This window comes from Schistocerca americana, chromosome X (assembly GCF_021461395.2).
Source record: "Schistocerca americana isolate TAMUIC-IGC-003095 chromosome X, iqSchAmer2.1, whole genome shotgun sequence".
Taxonomy (NCBI): domain Eukaryota; kingdom Metazoa; phylum Arthropoda; class Insecta; order Orthoptera; family Acrididae; genus Schistocerca; species Schistocerca americana.
In genome coordinates, this window is record NC_060130.1 from 29,166,868 (window position 1) to 29,188,180 (window position 21,313).

Below are 21,313 nucleotides of genomic sequence, written 5' to 3' on the forward strand. Positions count from 1 at the left end.
TTACTGTCTATGCTTGAACCATTCCCGTGACACTAGTTACAGATTCCGATGCTTCGCTCTAGGTTTACTGTATCCCTCTGACCTTCTTATTGACGATGAAATACAGAAATTGCATCGGAATTAAATAGAAAAGGCACAATGTCGACGTAAGTACAAGAAGACTGACTCTTCTTACTGACTATGTTTGAAACATTCCTGTGACACTAGTTATAGATTCCGATGCTTCACTTCAGATTTACTGTATCCCTTGGACTTTCTTATTGAGGATGAAGCACAGAAATTGCATCGGAATTAAATAGAAAAGGCACAATGCCGACTTAAGTACAAGAAGACTGACTCTTCCTACTGTCTATGTTTTGAAACATTCCTTTGACACTAGTATAGATTCCGATGCTTCACTACAGGTTTACTGTATAACTCCGACCTTCTTATTGACGATGAAACACAGAAATTGCATTGGGATTAAATAAAAAGGAACAATGCCGACTTAAGGACAAGAAGACGGGCTCTTCTTACCGTCTATGTTTTGAACCATTCCTGTGAGACCAGTTTTAGAATACGATGCTTCACTTCAGGTTTACTGTATCCCTTGGACCTTCTTATTAATGATGAAACACAGAAATTGCATCGGAATTAAATACTAAATGCACAATTCCGTCATAAGTACACGAAGACTGACTCTTCTTACTGTCTGTTATGAAACTACCCTGTGAGACTAGTTTTAGATTTCAGTGCTTCACCTCAGGTTTACTGTATCCCTTGGACCTTCTTATTGACGATTAAACAAAAAAATTGCATCGGAATTAAATACAAAAGGCACAATGCCGACTTAGTACAAGAAGACTGACTCATCCCACTCTCTATGTTTTGAACCATTCCTGTGACACTTGTTATAGATTCCGATGCTTCACTCCAGGTTTACTGTATCCCTTGGACCTTCTTATTGACGATGAAACACAGAAATTGCATCGGAATTAAATAGAAAAAGCACAATCCCGACTTAAGTACAAGAAGACTGACTCTTCCTACTGCCTATGTTTTGAACCATTCCTGTGACACTAGTTATAGATTCCGATGCTTAACTACAGGTTTACTGTATCCCTCTGACCTTCTTATTGACGATGAAACACTGAAATTGCATCGGAATTAAATGAAAAGGCATAATGACGACTTAAGTACAACAAGACTGACTTTTCCTACTGTCTATGTTTTGAACCATTCCTGTGACACTAGTTATAGATTCCGATGCTTCACTACAGGTTTCCTATATCCCTTGGACCTTCTTATTGACGATGAAACACAGAAATTGCATCGGAATTAAATACAATAGGCACAATGCCGACTTAAGTACAAGAAGACTGACTCTTTTTACTGTCTATGATTTGAACAAGTCATGTGACACTAGTTATAGATTCCGATGCTTCACTCCAGGTTTACTGTATCCCTTGGACCTTCGTATAGACGATGAAACACAGAAATTGCATCGGAATTAAATAGAAAAGGCACAATGCCGACTTAAGTACAGGAAGACTGACTCTTTTTACTGACTATGTTTTGAACCATTCCTGTGACACTAGTTATTGATTCCGATGCTTCACTTCAGGTTTACTGTATCCCTTGGACTTTCTTATTGACGATGAAACACAGAAATTGCATTGGAATTAAATAGAAAAGGCACAATCCCGACTTAAGTACAAGAAGACTGACTCTTCCTGCTGTCTATGAATTGAACCATTCCTGTGACACTAGTTATAGATTCCGATGCTTCACTTCAGGTTTACTGTATCCCTCTTACCTTCTTATTGACGATGAAACACTGAAATTGCATCGGAATTAAATACAAAAAGCACAATGCCGACTTAAGTACAGGAAGACTAACTCTTCCTACAGTCTAAGTTTTGAATCATTCCTATGACACTAGTTATAGCTTCCGATGCTTCACTTCAGGTTTACTGTATCCCTCTTACCTTTTTATTGACAATCAAACACAGATATTGCATCGGAATGAAATACAAAATGTACAATGCCGACTTAAGAACAAGAAAACTGACTCATCCTACTGTCTATGTTTTGACCCATTCCTGTGACGCTAGTTATAGATTCCGATGCTTCACTTCAGGTTTACTGTATCCCTTGGACCTTCATATTGACGATTAAAGACATAAATTGCATGGGAATTAAATACAAAAGGCACATTTCCGACTTGCGTACAAGAAGACTGACTCTTCTTGCTGACTATGTTTGAACTATTCCTGTGACAGTAGTTATAGATTACGATTCTTAACTTCAGGTTTACTGTATCCCTCTGACCTTCTTGTTGACGATGAAACTCAGAAATTGCACCGGAATTAAATACAAAAGGCACAATGCCGACTTAAGTACAAGAATACTGACTCTTCTTACTGTCTATGTTTGAACCATCCCTGTGACACTAGTTACAGATTCCGATGCTTCACTTCAGGTTTACTGTATCCCTTGGACCTTCTTATTGACGATGAAACACAGAAATTGCTTTGGAATTAAATACAAAAGGCACAATGCCGACTTAAGTACAAGAAGACAGACTCTTCTTACTGTCTATGTTTGAGCCATTCCTGTGACACTAGTTATAGATTCCGATGCTTCACTTCAGGTTTACTGTATCCCTCAGACCTTCTTATTGACGATGAAACACAGAAATTGCATCGGAATTAAATACAAAAGAAAAAATGCCGACTTAAGTACAAGAAGACTGACTCTTCCTACTGTCTATGTTTTGAACCATTCCTGTGACATTAGTTATAGATTCCGATGCTTCACTCCAGGTTTACTGTATCCCTTGGACCTTCATATTGACGATGAAACACAGAACGTGCATCGTAATTAAATACAAAAGGCACAATGCCGACTTAAGTGCAAGATGACTGACCCTTCTTACTGACTATGTTTCGAACGACTCCTATGTCACTAGTTATAGATTCCGATGCTTCACTCCCGGTTTACTGGCTCCCTTGGACCTTCTTATTGACGATGAAACACAGAAATTGCATTGGAATTAAATACAAAAGCACAATGCCGACTTAAGTAAAAGAAGACTGACTCTTCTTACTGACTATGTTTTGAACCATTCCTGTGACACTAGTTATAGATTCCGATGCTTCACTCCAGGTTTACCGTATCCCTTGGACCCCCTTATTGACGATGAAACACAGAAATTGCATCGGAATTAAATACAAAAGGCACAATGCATACTTAAGTACAAGAAGGCTGACTCTTCTCGCTGTCTATGCTTTGAACCATTCCCGTGACACTAGTTATAGATTCCGATGCTTCACTTCAGGTTTACTGTATCCCTTGGACCTTCTTATTGACGATGAAACACAGATATTGCATCGGAATTAAATACTAAATGCACAATTCCGTCATAAGTACACGAAGACTGACTCTTCTCACTGTCTGTTATGAAACTACCCTGTGAGACTAGTTTTAGATTCCAGTGCTTCACCTCAGGTTTACTGTATCCCTTGGACCTTCTTATTGACGATGAAACAAAGAAATTGCATCGGAATTAAATGCAAAAGGCACAATGCCGACTTAAGTACAAGAAGACAGACTCTTCCTACTCTGTATGCTCTGAACCATTCCTGTGACTTGTTATAGATTCCGATGCTTCACTCCAGGTTTACTGTATCCCTTGGACCTTATTATTGTCGATGAAACACACAAATTGCATCGGAATTAAATAGAAAATGCACAATCCCGACTTATGTACATGAAGACTGACTCTTCCTGCTGTCTATGATTTGAACCATTCCTGTGACACTAGTTATAGATTCCGATGCTTCACTCCAGGTTTACTGTATCCCTTTGACCTTCTTATTGACGATGAAACACAGAAATTGAATCGGAATTGAATACAAAAGGCACAATGCCGACTTAAGTACAAGAAGACTTACTCTTCTTACTGACTATGTTTTGAACCATTCCTGTGTCACTAGTTATAGATTCCGATGCTTCTCTCCCGGTTTGCTGTATCCCTTGGACCTTCTTATTGATGATGAAACACAGAAATTGCATCGGAATTAAATACAAAAGGCACAATGCCGACTTAAGTACAAGAAGACTGACTCTTCTTACTGACTATGTTTTGAACCACTCCTGTGACACTAGTTATAGATTCCGATGCTTCACTCCAGGTTTACCGTATCCCTTGGTCCTCGTTATTGACGATGAAACACAGAAATTGCATCGGAATTAAATACAAAAGGCACAATGCATACTTAAGTACAAGAAGACTGACTCTTCTTACTGTCTATGCATGAACCATTCCCGTGACACTAGTTATAGATTCCGATGCTTCGCTCTAGGTTTACTGTATAACTCTGACCTTCTTAATGACGATGAAATACAGAAATTGCATCGGAATTAAATAGAAAAGGCACAATGCCGACTTAAGTACAAGAAGACTGACTCTTCTTACTGACTATGTTTTGAAACATTCCTGTGACACTAGTTATAGATTCCGATGCTTCACTTCAGATTTACTGTATCCCTTGGACTTTCTTATTGACGATGAAGCACAGAAATTGCATCGGAATTAAACAGAAAAGGCACAATGCCGACTTAAGTACAAGAAGACTGACTCTTCCTACTGTCTATGTTTGAACCATTCCTTTGACACTAGTTATGGATTCCGATGCTTCACTACAGGTTTACTGTATAACTCCGACCTTCTTATTGACGATGAAACACAGAAATTGCATTGGGATTAAATAAAAAGGAACAATGCCGACTTAAGGACAAGAAGACGGGCTCTTCTTACCGTCTATGGTTTGAACCATTCCTGTGAGACCAGTTTTAGAATACGATGCTTCACTACAGGTTTACTGTATCCCTTGGACCTTCTTATTAATGATGAAACACAGAAATTGCATCGGAATTAAATACTAAATGCACAATTCCGTCGTAAGTACACGAAGACTGACTCTTCTTACTGTCTGTTATGAAACTACCCTGTGAGACTAGTTTTAGATTTCAGTGCTTCACCTCAGGTTTACTGTATCCCTTGGACCTTCTTATTGACGATGAAACAAAATAATTGCATCGGAATTAAATACAAAATGCACAATGCCGACTTAGTACAAGAAGACTGACTCTTCCTACTCTCTATGTTTTGAACCATTCCTGTGACACTTGTTATAGATTCCGATGCTTCACTCCAGTTTTACTGTATCCCTTGGACCTTCTTATTGACGATGAAACACAGAAATTGCATCGGAATTGAATAGAAAAAGCACAATCCCGACTTAAGTACAAGAAGACTGATTCTTCCTACTGCCTATGTTTTGAACCATTCCTGTGACACTAGTTATAGATTCCGATGCTTCACTACGGGTTTACTGTATCCCTCTGACCTTCTTATTGACGATGAAACACTGAAATTGCATCGGAATTAAATGAAAAGGCATAATGACGACTTATGTACAACAAGACTGACTTTTCTAACTGTCTATGTTTTGAACCATTCCTGTGACACTAGTTATAGATTCCGATGCTTCACCACAGGTTTACTATATCCCTTGGACCTTCTTATTGACGATGAAACACAGAAATTGCATCGGAATTAAATACAATAGGCACAATGCCGACTTAAGTACAAAAAGACTGACTCTTTTTACTGTCTATGATTTGAACCAGTCATGTGACACTAGTTATAGATTCCGATGCTTCACTCCAGGTTTACTGTATCCCTTGGACCTTCGTATAGACGATGAAACACAGAAATTGCATCGGAATTAAATAGAAAAGGCACAATGCCGACTTAAGTACAGGAAGACTGACTCTTTTTACTGACTATGTTTTGAACCATTCCTGTGACACTAGTTATTGATTCCGATGCTTCACTTCAGGTTTACTGTATCCCTTGGACTTTCTTATTGACGATGAAACACAGAAATTGCATTGGAATAAAATAGAAAAGGCACAATCCCGACTTAAGTACAAGAAGACTGACTCTTCCGGCTGTCTATGATTTGAACCATTCCTGTGACACTAGTTATAGATTCCGATGCTTCACTTCAGGTTTACTGTATCACTCTTACCTTCTTATTGACGATGAAACACTGAAATTGCATCGGAATTAAATACAAAAAGCACAATGCCGACTTAAGTACAGGAAGACTAACTCTTCCTACTGTCTAAGTTTTGAATCATTCCTGTGACACCAGATATAGATTCCGATGCTTCACTTCAGGTTTACTGTATCCCTCTTACCTTTTTATTGACAATGAAGCACAGATATTGCGTCGGAATTAAATACAAAAAGTTCAATGCCGACTTAAGAACAAGAAAACTGACTCTTCCTACCGTCTATGTTTTGACCCATTCCTGTGACGCTAGTTAAAGATTCCGATGCTTCACTTCAGGTTTACTGTATCCCTTGGACCTGCATATTGACGATTAAAGACATAAATTGCATCGGAATTAAATCCAAAGGCACATTTCCGACTTGCGTACAAGAAGACTGACTCTTCTTGCTGACTATGTATGAATTATTCCTGTGACAGTAGTTATAGATTACGATTCTTAACTTCAGGTTTACTGTATCCCTCTGACCTTCTTATTGACGATGAAACTCAGAAATTGCACCGGAATTAAATACAAAAGGCACAATGCCGACTTAAGTACAAGAATACTGACTCTTCTTACTGTCTATATTTTGAACCATCCCTGTGACACTAGTTATAGATTCCGATGCTTCACTTCAGGTTTACTGTATCCCTTGGACCTTCTTATTGACGATTAAAGACATAAATTGCATCAGAATTAAATACAAAAGGCACAATTCTGACTTGAGTACAAGAAGACTGACTCTTCTTACTGACTATGTTTGAACTATTCCTGTGACAGTAGTTATAGATTCCGATGCTTCACCCCAGGTTTTTCTGTATCTCTTGGACATCCTTATTGACGACGAAACACAGAAATTGCATCGGAATTAAATACAAAAGGCACAATGCCGACTTAAGTGCAAGAAGACTGACTCTTCTTACTGTCTATGCATTGAACCATTCCTGTGACACTAGTTATAGATTCCGATGCTTCAAGCCAGGTTTACTGTATCCCTTGGACCTTCTTATTGACGATGAAACACAGTAATTGCTTTGAAATTAAATACAAATGGCACAATGCCGACTTAAGTACAAGAAGACTGACTCTTCTTACTGTCTATGTTTGAACCATTCCTGTGACACTAGTTATAGATTCCGATGCTTCATTTCAGGTTTACTGTATCCCTCAGACCTTCTTATTGACGATGAAACACAGAAATTGCATCGGAATTAAATACAAAAGGCACAATGCCGACTTAAGTACAAGAAGACTGACTCTTCCTACTGTCTATGTTTTGAACCATTCCTGTGACATTAGTTATAGATTCCGATGCTTCACTCCAGGTTTACTGTATCCCTTGGACCTTCATATTGACGATGAAACACAGAACGTGCATCGTAATTAAATAGAAAAGGCACAATGCCGACTTAAGTACAAGAAGACTGACTCTTCCTACTGTCTATATTTTGAACCATTCCAGTGACACTAGTTATAGATTCCCATGCTTCACTTCAATTTGAATGTATCCCTTGGAACTTCTTGTTGACGAGGAAACACAGAAATTGCATCGGAATTAAATACAAAAGGCACAATGACGACCTAAGTACAAGAACACTGACTCTTCTTACCGACTATGATTTGATTCATTCCTGTGACACTAGTTATAGATTCCGATGCTTCATTCCAGGTGTACTGTATCCCTTTGACCTTCTTATTGACGATGAAACATTGAAATTACATCGGAATTAAATACAAAAGGCACAATGCCGACTTAAGTGCAAGAAGACTGACTCTTCTTACTGACTATGTTTCGAACGACTCCTGTGTCACTAGTTATAGATTCCGATGCTTCACTCCCGGTTTACTGGCTCCCTTGGACCTTCTTATTGACGATGAAACACAGAAATTGCATTGGAATTAAATACAAAAGGCACAATGCCGACTTAAGTTAAAGAAGACTGACTCTTCTTACTGACTATGTTTTGAACCATTCCTGTGACACTAGTTATAGATTCCGATGCTTCACTCCAGGTTTACCGTATCCCTTGGACCCCATTATTGACGATGAAACACAGAAATTGCATCGGAATTAAATACAAAAGGCACAATCCATACTTACATACAAGAAGACTGACTCTTCTCGCTGTCTATGCTTTGAACCATTCCCGTGGCACTAGTTATAGATTCCGATGCTACACTTCAGGTTTACTGTATCCCTTGGACCTTCTTATTGACGATGAAACACAGAAATTGCATCGGAATTAAATACTAAATGCACAATTCCGTCATAAGTACACGAAGACTGACTCTTCTCACTGTCTGTTATGAAACTACCCTGTGAGACTAGTTTTAGATTCCAGTGCTTCACCTCAGGTTTACTGTATCCCTTGGACCTTCTTATTGACGATGAAACAAAGAAATTGCATCGGAATTAAATACAAAAGGCACAATGCCGACATAAGTACAAGAAGACTGACTCTTCCTACTCCCTATGTTTTGAACCATTCCTGTGACACTTGTTATAGATTCCGATGCTTCACTCCAGGTTTACTGTATCCCTTGGACCTTCTTATTGACGATGAAACACACAAATTGCATCGGAATTAAATAGAAAATGCACAATCCCGACTTAAGTACAAGAAGACTGACTCTTCCTGCTGTCTATGATTTGAACCATTCCTGTGACACTAGTTATAAATTCCGATGCTTCACTTCAGGTTTACTGTATCCCTCTTACCTTCTTATTGACGATGAAACACTGAAATTGCATCGGAATTAAATACAAAAGGCACAATGCCGACTTAAGTACAAGAAGACAGACTCTTCCTACTCCCTATGTTTTGAACCATTCCTGTGACACTTGTTATAGATTCCGATGCTTCACTCCAGGTTTACTGTATCCCTTGGACCTTCTTATTGACGATGAAACACACAAATTGCATCGGAATTAAATAGAAAATGCACAATCCCGACTTAAGTACAAGAAGACTGACTCTTCCTGCTGTCTATGATTTGAACCATTCCTGTGACACTAGTTATAGATTCCGATGCTTCACTTCAAGTTTAATGTATCCCTTGGACATTCTTGTTGACGATGATACACAGAAATTACATCGGAATTACATACAAAGGGCACTATGCCGACTTAAGTACAAGAAGACTGATTCTTCTTACCGACTATGTTTTGATTAATTCCTGTGTCACTAGTTATAGATTCCGATGCTTCACTCCCGGTTTACTGTATCCCTTGGACATTCGTATTGATGGTGAAACACAGAAATTGCATCGGAATTAAATAGAAAAGGCACAATGCCGACTTAAGTACAAGAAGACTGACTCTTCTTACTGACTATATTTTGAAAAATTCCTGTGACACTAGTTATGGATTCCAATGATTCACTTCAGGTTTACTGTATCCCTTGGACTTTCTTATTGACGATGAAGCACAGAAATTACATCGGAATTAAATAGAAAAGGCACGATGCCGACTAAAGTACAAGAAGACTGACTCTTCCTACTGTCTATGTTTTGAACCATTCCTGTGACACTAGTTATAGATTCCGATGCTTCACTTCAGGTTTAATGTATCCCTTGGACATTCTTGTTGACGATGATACACAGAAATTGCATCGGAATTAAATACAAAGGGCACTATGCCGACTTAAGTACAAGAAGACTGATTCTTCTTACCGACTATGTTTTGATTAATTCCTGTGACACTAGTTATAGATTCCGATGCTTCCCTCCAGGTTTACTGTATCCCTTTGACCTTCTTATTGACGATGAAACACAGAAATTGCATCGGAATTGAATACAAAATTCACAATGCCGACTTAAGTACAAGGAGACTTACTCTTCTTACTGACTATGTTTTGAACCATTCCTGTGTCACTAGTTATAGATTCCGATGCTTCACTCCCGGTTTGCTGTATCCCTTGGACCTTCTTATTGACGATGAAACACAGAATTTGCATCGGAATTAAATACAAAAGGCACAATGCCGACATAAGTACAAGAAGACTGACTCTTCTTACTGACTATGTTTGAACCACTCCTGTGACACTAGTTATAGATTCCGATGCTTCACTCCAGGTTTTTCTGTATCCCTTGGACATCCTTATTGACGACGAGACACAGAAATTGCATCGGAATTAAATACAAAAGGCACAATGCTGACTTAAGTACAAGAAGACTGACTCTTCTTACTGTCTATGTTTGAACCATTCCTGTGACACTAGTTATAGATTCCGATGCTTCACTTCAGGTTTACTGTATCCCTCAGACCTTCTTATTGACGATGAAACACAGAAATTACATCGGAATTAAATACAAAAGGCACAATGCCGACTTAAGTACAAGAAGACTGACTCTTCCTACTGTCTATGTTTTGAACCATTCCTGTGACATTAGTTATAGATTCCGATGCTTCACTCCAGGTTTACTGTATCCCTTGGACCTTGATATTGACGATGAAACACAGAACGTGCATCGTAATTAAATAGAAAAGGCACAATGCCGACTTAAGTACAAGAAGACTGACTCTTCCACTGTCTATGTTTTGAACCATTCCTGTGACACTAGTTATAGATTCCCATGCATCACTTCAATTTGAATGTATCCCTTGGAACTTCTTGTTGACGATGAAACACAGAAATTGCATCGGAATTAAATACAAAAGGCACAATGCCGACCTAAGTACAAGAACACTGATGCTTCTTACCGACTATGATTTGATTCATTCCTGTGACACTAGTTATAGATTCCGATGCTTCACTCCATGTTTACCGTATCCCTTGGACCCCCTTTTTGACGATGAAACACAGAAATTGCGTCGGAATTAAATACAAAAGGCACAATGCATACTTAAGTACAAGAAGACTGACTCTTCTCACTGTCTATGCTTTGAACCATACCCGTGACACTAGTTATAGATTCCGATGCTTCACTTCAGGTTTACTGTATCCATTGGACCTTCTTATTGACGATGAAACACAGAAATTGCATCGGAATTAAATACTAAATGCACAATTCCGTCATAAGTACACGAAGACTGACTCTTCTCACTGTGTGTTATGAAACTACCCTGTGAGACTAGTTTTAGATTCCAGTGCTTCACCTCAGGTTTACTGTATCCCTTGGACCTTCTTATTGACGATGAAACAAAGAAATTGCATCGGAATTAAATACAAAATGCACAATGCCGACTTAAGTACAAGAAGACTGACTCTTCCTACTCTCTATGTTTTGAACCATTCCTGTGACAATTGTTATAGATTCCGATGCTTCACTCCAGGTTTACTGTATCCCTTGGACCTTCTTAATGACGATGAAACACAGAAATTGCATCGGAATTAAATAGAAAATGCACAATCCCGACTTAAGTACAAGAAGACTGACTCTTCCTGCTGTCTATGATTTGAACCATTCCTGTGACACTAGTTATAAGTTCCGATGCTTCACTTCCGGTTTACTGTATCCCTCTTACCTTCTTATTGACGATGAAACACTGAAATTGCATCGGAATTAAATACAAAAGGCACAATGCCGACTTAAGTACAAGAAGACTGACACTTCTTACTGACTATGTTTTGAACCATTCCTGTGTCACTAGTTATAGATTCCGATGCTTCACTCCCGGTTTACTGTATCCCTTGGACATTCTTTTTGATGATGAAACACAGAAATTGCATCGGAATTAAATAGAAAAGGCACAATGCCGACTTAAGTACAAGAAGACTGACTCTTCTTACTGACTATGTTTTGAAAAATTCCTGTGACACTAGTTATGGATTCCAATGATTCACTTTAGGTTTACTGTATCCCTTGGACTTTCTTATTGACGATGAAGCACAGAAATTACATCGGAATTAAATAGAAAAGGCACAATGCCGACTAAAGTACAAGAAGACTGACTCTTCCTACTGTCTATGTTTTGAACCATTCCTGTGACACTAGTTATAGATTCCGATGCTTCACTTCAGGTTTAATGTATCCCTTGGACATTCTTGTTGACGATGATACACAGAAATTACATCGGAATTACATACGAAGGGCACTATGCCGACTTAAGTACAAGAAGACTGATTCTTCTTACCGACTATGTTTTGATTAATTCCTGTGACACTCGTTATAGATTCCGATGCTTCACTCCAGGTTTACTGTATCCCTTTGACCTTCTTATTGACGATGAAACACAGAAATTGCATCGGAATTGAATACAAAAGGTACAATGCCGACTTAAGTACAAGAAGACTTACTCTTCTTACTGACTATGTTTTGAACCATTCCTGTGTCACTAGTTATAGATTCCGATGCTTCACTCCCGGTTTGCTGTATCCCTTGGACCTTCTTATTGACGATGAAACACAGAAATTACATCGGAATTAAATACAAAAGGCACAATGCCGACTAAAGTACAAGAAGACGGACTCTTCCTACTGTCTATGTTTTGAACCATTCCCGTGACACCAGTTATAGATTCCGATGCTTCGCTCTAGGTTTACTGTATCCCTCTGACCTTCTTATTGACGATGAAATACAGAAATTGCATCGGAATTAAATAGAAAAGGCACAATGCCGACTTAAGTACAAGAAGACTGACTCTTCTTACTGACTATGTTTTGAAACATTCCTGTGACACTAGTTATAGATTCCGATGCTTCACTTCAGATTTACTGTATCCCTTGGACTTTCTTATTGACGATGAAGCACAGAAATTGCATCGGAATTAAACAGAAAAGGCACAATGCCGACTTAAGTACAAGAAGACTGACTCTTCCTACTGTCTATGTTTTGAACCATTCCTTTGACACTAGTTATAGATTCCGATGCTTCACTACAGGTGTACTGTATAACTCCGACCTTCTTATTGACGATGAAACACAGAAATTGCATTGGGATTAAATAAAAAGTAACAATGCCGACTTAAGGACAAGTAGACGGGCTCTTCTTACCGTCTATGCTTTGAACCATTCCTGTGAGACCAGTTTTAGAATACGATGCTTCACTTGAGGATTACTGTATCCCTTGGACCTTCTTATTAATGATGAAACACAGAAATTGCATCGGAATTACATACTAAATGCACAATTCCGTCATAAGTACACGAAGACTGACTCTTCTTACTGTCTGTTATGAAACTACCCTGTGAGACTAGTTTTAGATTTCAGTGCTTCACCTCAGGTTTACTGTATCCCTTGGACCTTCTTATTGACGATGAAACAAAAAAATTGCATCGGAATTAAATACAAAATGCACAATGCCGATTTAAGTACAGGAAGACTAACTCTTCCTACTGTCTAAGTTTTGAATCATTCCTGTGACACCAGTTATAGATTCCGATGCTTCACTTCAGGTTTACTGTATCCCTCTTACCTATTTATTGACAATGAAACACAGATATTGCGTTGGAATTAAATACAAAATGTACAATGCCGACTTAAGAACAAGAAAACTGACTCTTCCTACTGTCTATGTTTTGACCCATTCCTGTGACGCTAGTTATAGATTCCGATGCTTCACTTCAGGTTTACTGTAACCCTTGGACCTTCATATTGACGATTAAAGACATAAATTGCATCGGAATTAAATACAAAAGGCACATTTCCGACTTGCGTACAAGAAGACTGACTCTTCTTGCTGACTATGTATGAACTATACCTGTGACAGTAGTTATAGATTACGATTCTTAACTTCAGGTTTACTGTATCCCTCTGACCTTCTTATTGACGATGAAACTCAGAAATTGCACCGGATTTAAATACAAAAGGCACAATGCCGACTTAAGTACAAGAACACTGACTCTTCTTACCGTCTATATTTTGAACCATCCCTGTGACACTAGTTATAGATTCCGATGCTTCACTTCAGGTTTACTGTATCCCTTGGACGTTCTTATTGACGATTAAAGACATAAATTGCACCGGAATTAAATACAAAAGGCACAATTCTGACTTGAGTACAAGAAGACTGACTCTACTTACTGACTATGTTTGAACTATTCCTGTTGCCGTAGTTATAGATCCCGATGCTTCAATCCAGGTTTTTCTGTATCCCTTGGACATCCTTATTGACGACGAAACACAGAAATTGCATCGGAATTAAATACAAAAGGCACAATGCCGACTTCAGTACACGAAGACTGACTCTTGTTACTGTCTATGCATTGAACCATTCCTGTGACACTAGTTATAGATTCCGATGCTTCAAGCCAGGTTTACTGTATCCCTTGGACCTTCTTATTGACGATGAAACACAGAAATTGCATCGGAATTGAATACAAAAGGTACAATGCCGACTTAAGTACAAGAAGACTTACTCTTCTTACTGACTATGTTTTGAACCATTCCTGTGTCACTAGTTATAGATTCCGATGCTTCACTCCCGGTTTGCTGTATCCCTTGGACCTTCTTATTGACGATGAAACACAGAAATTACATCGGAATTAAATACAAAAGGCACAATGCCGACTAAAGGACCAAAAGACGGACTCTTCCTACTGTCTATGTTTTGAACCATTCCCGTGACACCAGTTATAGATTCCGATGCTTCGCTCTAGGTTTACTGTATCCCTCTGACCTTCTTATTGACGATGAAATACAGAAATTGCATCGGAATTAAATAGAAAAGGCACAATGCCGACTTAAGTACAAGAAGACTGACTCTTCTTACTGAATATGTTTTGAAACATTCCTGTGACACTAGTTATAGATTCCGATGCTTCACTTCAGATTTACTGTATCCCTTGGACTTTCTTATTGACGATGAAGCACAGAAATTGCATCGGAATTAAACAGAAAAGGCACAATGCCGACTTAAGTACAAGAAGACTGACTCTTCCTACTGTCTATGTTTTGAACCATTCCTTTGACACTAGTTATAGATTCCGATGCTTCACTACAGGTGTACTGTATAACTCCGACCTTCTTATTGACGATGAAACACAGAAATTGCATTGGGATTAAATAAAAAGTAACAATGCCGACTTAAGGACAAGTAGACGGGCTCTTCTTACCGTCTATGCTTTGAACCATTCCTGTGAGACCAGTTTTAGAATACGATGCTTCACTTGAGGATTACTGTATCCCTTGGACCTTCTTATTAATGATGAAACACAGAAATTGCATCGGAATTACATACTAAATGCACAATTCCGTCATAAGTACACGAAGACTGACTCTTCTTACTGTCTGTTATGAAACTACCCTGTGAGACTAGTTTTAGATTTCAGTGCTTCACCTCAGGTTTACTGTATCCCTTGGACCTTCTTATTGACGATGAAACAAAAAAATTGCATCGGAATTAAATACAAAATGCACAATGCCGATTTAAGTACAGGAAGACTAACTCTTCCTACTGTCTAAGTTTTGAATCATTCCTGTGACACCAGTTATAGATTCCGATGCTTCACTTCAGGTTTACTGTATCCCTCTTACCTATTTATTGACAATGAAACACAGATATTGCGTTGGAATTAAATACAAAATGTACAATGCCGACTTAAGAACAAGAAAACTGACTCTTCCTACTGTCTATGTTTTGACCCATTCCTGTGACGCTAGTTATAGATTCCGATGCTTCACTTCAGGTTTACTGTAACCCTTGGACCTTCATATTGACGATTAAAGACATAAATTGCATCGGAATTAAATACAAAAGGCACATTTCCGACTTGCGTACAAGAAGACTGACTCTTCTTGCTGACTATGTATGAACTATACCTGTGACAGTAGTTATAGATTACGATTCTTAACTTCAGGTTTACTGTATCCCTCTGACCTTCTTATTGACGATGAAACTCAGAAATTGCACCGGATTTAAATACAAAAGGCACAATGCCGACTTAAGTACAAGAACACTGACTCTTCTTACCGTCTATATTTTGAACCATCCCTGTGACACTAGTTATAGATTCCGATGCTTCACTTCAGGTTTACTGTATCCCTTGGACGTTCTTATTGACGATTAAAGACATAAATTGCACCGGAATTAAATACAAAAGGCACAATTCTGACTTGAGTACAAGAAGACTGACTCTACTTACTGACTATGTTTGAACTATTCCTGTTGCCGTAGTTATAGATCCCGATGCTTCAATCCAGGTTTTTCTGTATCCCTTGGACATCCTTATTGACGACGAAACACAGAAATTGCATCGGAATTAAATACAAAAGGCACAATGCCGACTTCAGTACACGAAGACTGACTCTTGTTACTGTCTATGCATTGAACCATTCCTGTGACACTAGTTATAGATTCCGATGCTTCAAGCCAGGTTTACTGTATCCCTTGGACCTTCTTATTGACGATGAAACACAGAAATTGCTTTGGAATTAAATACAAAAGGCACAATGCCGACTTAAGTCCAAGAAGACTGAATCTTCTTACTGTCTATGTTTGAACCATTCCTGTGACACTAGTTATAGATTCCGATGCTTCACTTCAGGTTTACTGTATCCCTCAGACCTTCTTATTGACGATGAAACACAGAAATTGCATCCGAATTAAATACAAAAGGCACAATGCCGACTTAAGTAAAAGAAGACTGACTCTTCCTACTGTCTATGTTTTGAACCATTCCTGTGACATTAGTTATAGTTTCCGATGCTTCACTCCAGGTTTACTGTATCCCTTGGACCTTCATATTGACGATGAAACAAAGAACGTGCATCGTAATTAAATAGAAAAGGCACAATGCCGACTTAAGTACAAGAAGACTGACTCTTCCTACTGTCTATGTTTTGAATCATTCCTGTGACACTAGTTACAGATTCCCATGCTTCACTTCAATTTTAATGTATCCCTTGGACCTTCTTGTTGACGATGAAACACAGAAATTGCATCGGAATTAAATACAAAAGGCACAATGCCGACTTAAGTACAAGAAGACTGATTCTTCTTACCGACTATGTTTTGATTCATTCCTGTGACACTAGTTATAGATTCAGATGCTTCATTCCAGGTTTTCTGTATCCCTTTGACCTTCTTATTGACGATTAAAGACATAAATTGCACCGGAATTAAATACAAAAGGCACAATTCTGACTTGAGTACAAGAAGACTGACTCTACTTACTGACTATGTTTGAACTATTCCTGTGACCGTAGTTATAGATCCCGATGCCTCAATCCAGGTTTTTCTGTATCCCTTGGACATCCTTATTGACGACGAAACACAGAAATTGCATCGGAATTAAATACAAAAGGCACAATGCCGACTTCAGTACACGAAGACTGACTCTTGTTACTGTCTATGCATTGAACCATTCCTGTGACACTAGTTATAGAATCCGATGCTTCAAGCCAGGTTTACTGTATCCCTTGGACCTTCTTATTGACGATGAAACACAGAAATTGCTTTGGAATTAAATACAAAAGGCACAATGCCGACTTAAGTCCAAGAAGACTGAATCTTCTTACTGTCTATGTTTGAACCATTCCTGTGACACTAGTTATAGATTCCGATGCTTCACTTCAGGTTTACTGTATCCCTCAGACCTTCTTATTGACGATGAAACACAGAAATTGCATCCGAATTAAATACAAAAGGCACAATGCCGACTTAAGTACAAGAAGACTGACTCTTCCTACTGTCAATGTTTTGAACCATTCCTGTGACATTAGTTATAGATTCCGATGCTTCACTCCAGGTTTACTGTATCCCTTGGACCTTCATATTGACGATGAAACAAAGAACGTGCATCGTAATTAAATAGAAAAGGCACAATGCCGACTTAAGTACAAGAAGAGTGACTCTTCCTACTGTCTATGTTTTGAATCATTCCTGTGACACTAGTTACAGATTCCCATGCTTCACTTCAATTTTAATGTATCCCTTGGACCTTCTTGTTGACGATGAAACACAGAAATTGCATCGGAATTAAATACAAAAGGCACAATGCCGACTTAAGTGCAAGAAGACTGATTCTTCTTACCGACTATGTTTTGATTCATTCCTGTGACACTAGTTATAGATTCAGATGCTTCATTCCAGGTTTTCTGTATCCCTTTGACCTTCTTATTGACGATGAAACACAGAAATTACATCGGAATTAAATACAAAAGGCACAATGCCGACTTAAGTACAAGAAGACTGACTTCTTACTGACTATGTTTCGAACCACTCCTGTGTCACTAGTTATAGATTCCGATGCTTCACTCCCGGTTTACTGGCTCCCTTGGACCTTCGTATTGACGATGAAACACACAAATTGCATTGGAATTAAATACAAAAGGCACAATGCCGACTTAAGTAAAAGAAGACTGACTCTTCTTACTGACAATGTTTTGAACCATTCCTGTGACACTAGTTATAGATTCCGATGCTTCACTCCAGGTTTACCGTATCCCTTGGACACCCTTATTGACGATGAAACACAGAAATTGCATCGGAATTAAATCAAAACGCACAATGCATACTTAAGTACAAGAAGACTGACTCTTCTTACTGTCTATGCTTTGAACCATTCCCGTGACACTAGTTACAGATTCCGATGCTTCACTCCAGGTTTACTGTATCCCTTGGACCTTCTTATTGACGATGAAACACAGAAATTGCATCGGAATTAAATAGAAAAGGCACAATGCCGACTTAAGTACAAGAAGACTGACTCTTCTTACTGACTGTGTTTTGAAAAATTCCTGTGACACTAGTTATGGATTCCGATGCCTCACTTCAGGTTTACTGTATCCCTTGGACTTTCTTATTGACGATGAAACACAGAAATTGCATCGGAATTAAACCCAAAAGGCACAATGACGACTTAAGTACAAGAAGACTGACTCTTATTACTGACTATGTTTTGAACCATTCCTGTGTCACTTGTTATAGATTCCGATGCTTCACTCCAGGTTTACTGTATCCCTTGGACCTTCTTATTGACGATGAAACACAGAAATTGCATCGGAATTAAATACCAAAGGCACAATGCCGACTTCAGTACACGAAGACTGACTCTTGTTACTGTCTATGCATTGAACCATTCCTGTGACACTAGTTATAGATTCCGATGCTTCAAGCCAGGTTTACTGTATCCCTTGGACCTTCTTATTGACGATGAAACACAGAAATTGCTTTGGAATTAAATACAAAAGGCACAATGCCGACTTAAGTACAAGAAGACTTAATCTTCTTACTGTCTATGTTTGAACCATTCCTGTGACACTAGTTATAGATTCCGATGCTTCACTTCAGGTTTACTGTATCCCTCAGACCTTCTTATTGACGATGAAACACAGAAATTGCATCCGAATTAAATACAAAAGGCACAATGCCGACTTAAGTACAAGAAGACTGACTCTTCCTACTGTCTATGTTTTGAACCATTCCTGTGACATTAGTTATAGATTCCGATGCTTCACTCCAGGTTTACTGTATCCCTTGGACCTTCATATTGACGATGAAACACAGAACGTGCATCGTAATTAAATAGAAAAGGCACAATGCCGACTTAAGTACAAGAAGACTGACTCTTCCTACTGTCTATGTTTTGAATCATTCCTGTGACACTAGTTACAGATTCCCATGCTTCACTTCAATTTTAATGTATCCCTTGGACCTTCTTGTTGACGATGAAACACAGAAATTGCATCGGAATTAAATACAAAAGGCACAATGCCGACTTAAGTACAAGAAGACTGATTCTTCTTACCGACTATGTTTTGATTCATTCCTGTGACACTAATTATAGATTCAGATGCTTCATTTCAGGTTTTCTGTATCCCTTTGACCTTCTTGTTGACGATGAAACACAGAAATTACATCGGAATTAAATACAAAAGGCACAATGCCGACTTAAGTACAAGAAGACTGACTCTTCCTACTGTCTATGTTTTGAACCAATCCAGTGACACTAGTTATGGATTCCGATGCTTCGCTTCAGGTTTAATGTATCCCTTGGACCTTCTTGTTGACGATGAAACACAGAAATTGCATCGGAATTAAATACAAAAGGCACAATGTCGACTTAAATACAAGAAGACTGATTCTTCTTACCGACTATGATTTCATTCATTCCTGTGACACTAGTTATAGATTCCGATGCTTCACTCTAGGTTTACTGTATCCCTTTGACCTTCTTATTGACGATGAAACACAAAAATTGCACCGGAATTAAATACAAAAGGGACAATGCCGACTTAAGTACAAGAAGACTGACTCTTCTTACTGACTATGTTTTGAACCTTTCCTGTGTCACTAGTTATAGATTCCGATGCTTCACTCCCGGTTTACTGTATCCATCTGACCTCCTTATTGACGATGAAACACAGAAATTGCATCTTAATTGAATACAAAAGGCACAATGCCGACTTAGGTACAAGAAGACTGACTCTTCTTACTGTCTGTGTTTTGAACCATTCCTGTGACACTAGTTATGGATTCCGATACCTCACTTCAGGTTCACTGTATCCCTCTGACCTTCTTACTGACGATGAAACACAGAAATTGCATCTTAATTAAATACAAAAGGCACAATGCCGACTTAAGTACAAGAAGACTGGCTCTCCTTACTGACTATGTTTTGAACCATTCCTATGTCACTAGTTATAGATTCCGATGCCTCACTCCCGGTTTACTGTATCCCTTGGACTTTCTTATTGACGATGAAGCACAGAAATTGCATCTGAATTAAATAGAAAAGGCACAATGCCGAGTTAAGTACAAGAAGTCTGACTCCTCCTAATGTCTATGCTTTGAACCATTCCTGTGACACTAGTTATAGATTCCGATGCTTCACTTCAGGTTTAATATATCCCTTGGACCTTCTTGTTGAGGATGAAACACAGAAATTGCATCGGAATTAAATACAAAAAGCACAATGCCGACTTAAGTACAAGAAGACTGATTCTACTTACCGATTCTGCTTTTATTCATTGCTGTGACACTAGTTATAGATTCCGATGCTTCACTCCAGGTTTACTGTATCCCTCTGACCTTCATATTGACGATGAAACACAGAAATTGCATCGGAATTAAATACAAAAGGCACAATGCCGACTTAAGTGCAAGAAGACTGGCTCTCCTTACTGACTATGTTTTGAACCATTCCTATGTCACTAGTTATAGATTCCGATGCCTCACTCCCGGTTTACTGTATCCCTTGGACGTTCTTATTGACGATGAAACACAGAGATTGCATCGGAATTAAATACAAAAGGCACAATGCCGACTTAAGTACACGAAGACTGACTCTTCTTACTGACAATGTTTTGAACCATTCCAGTGA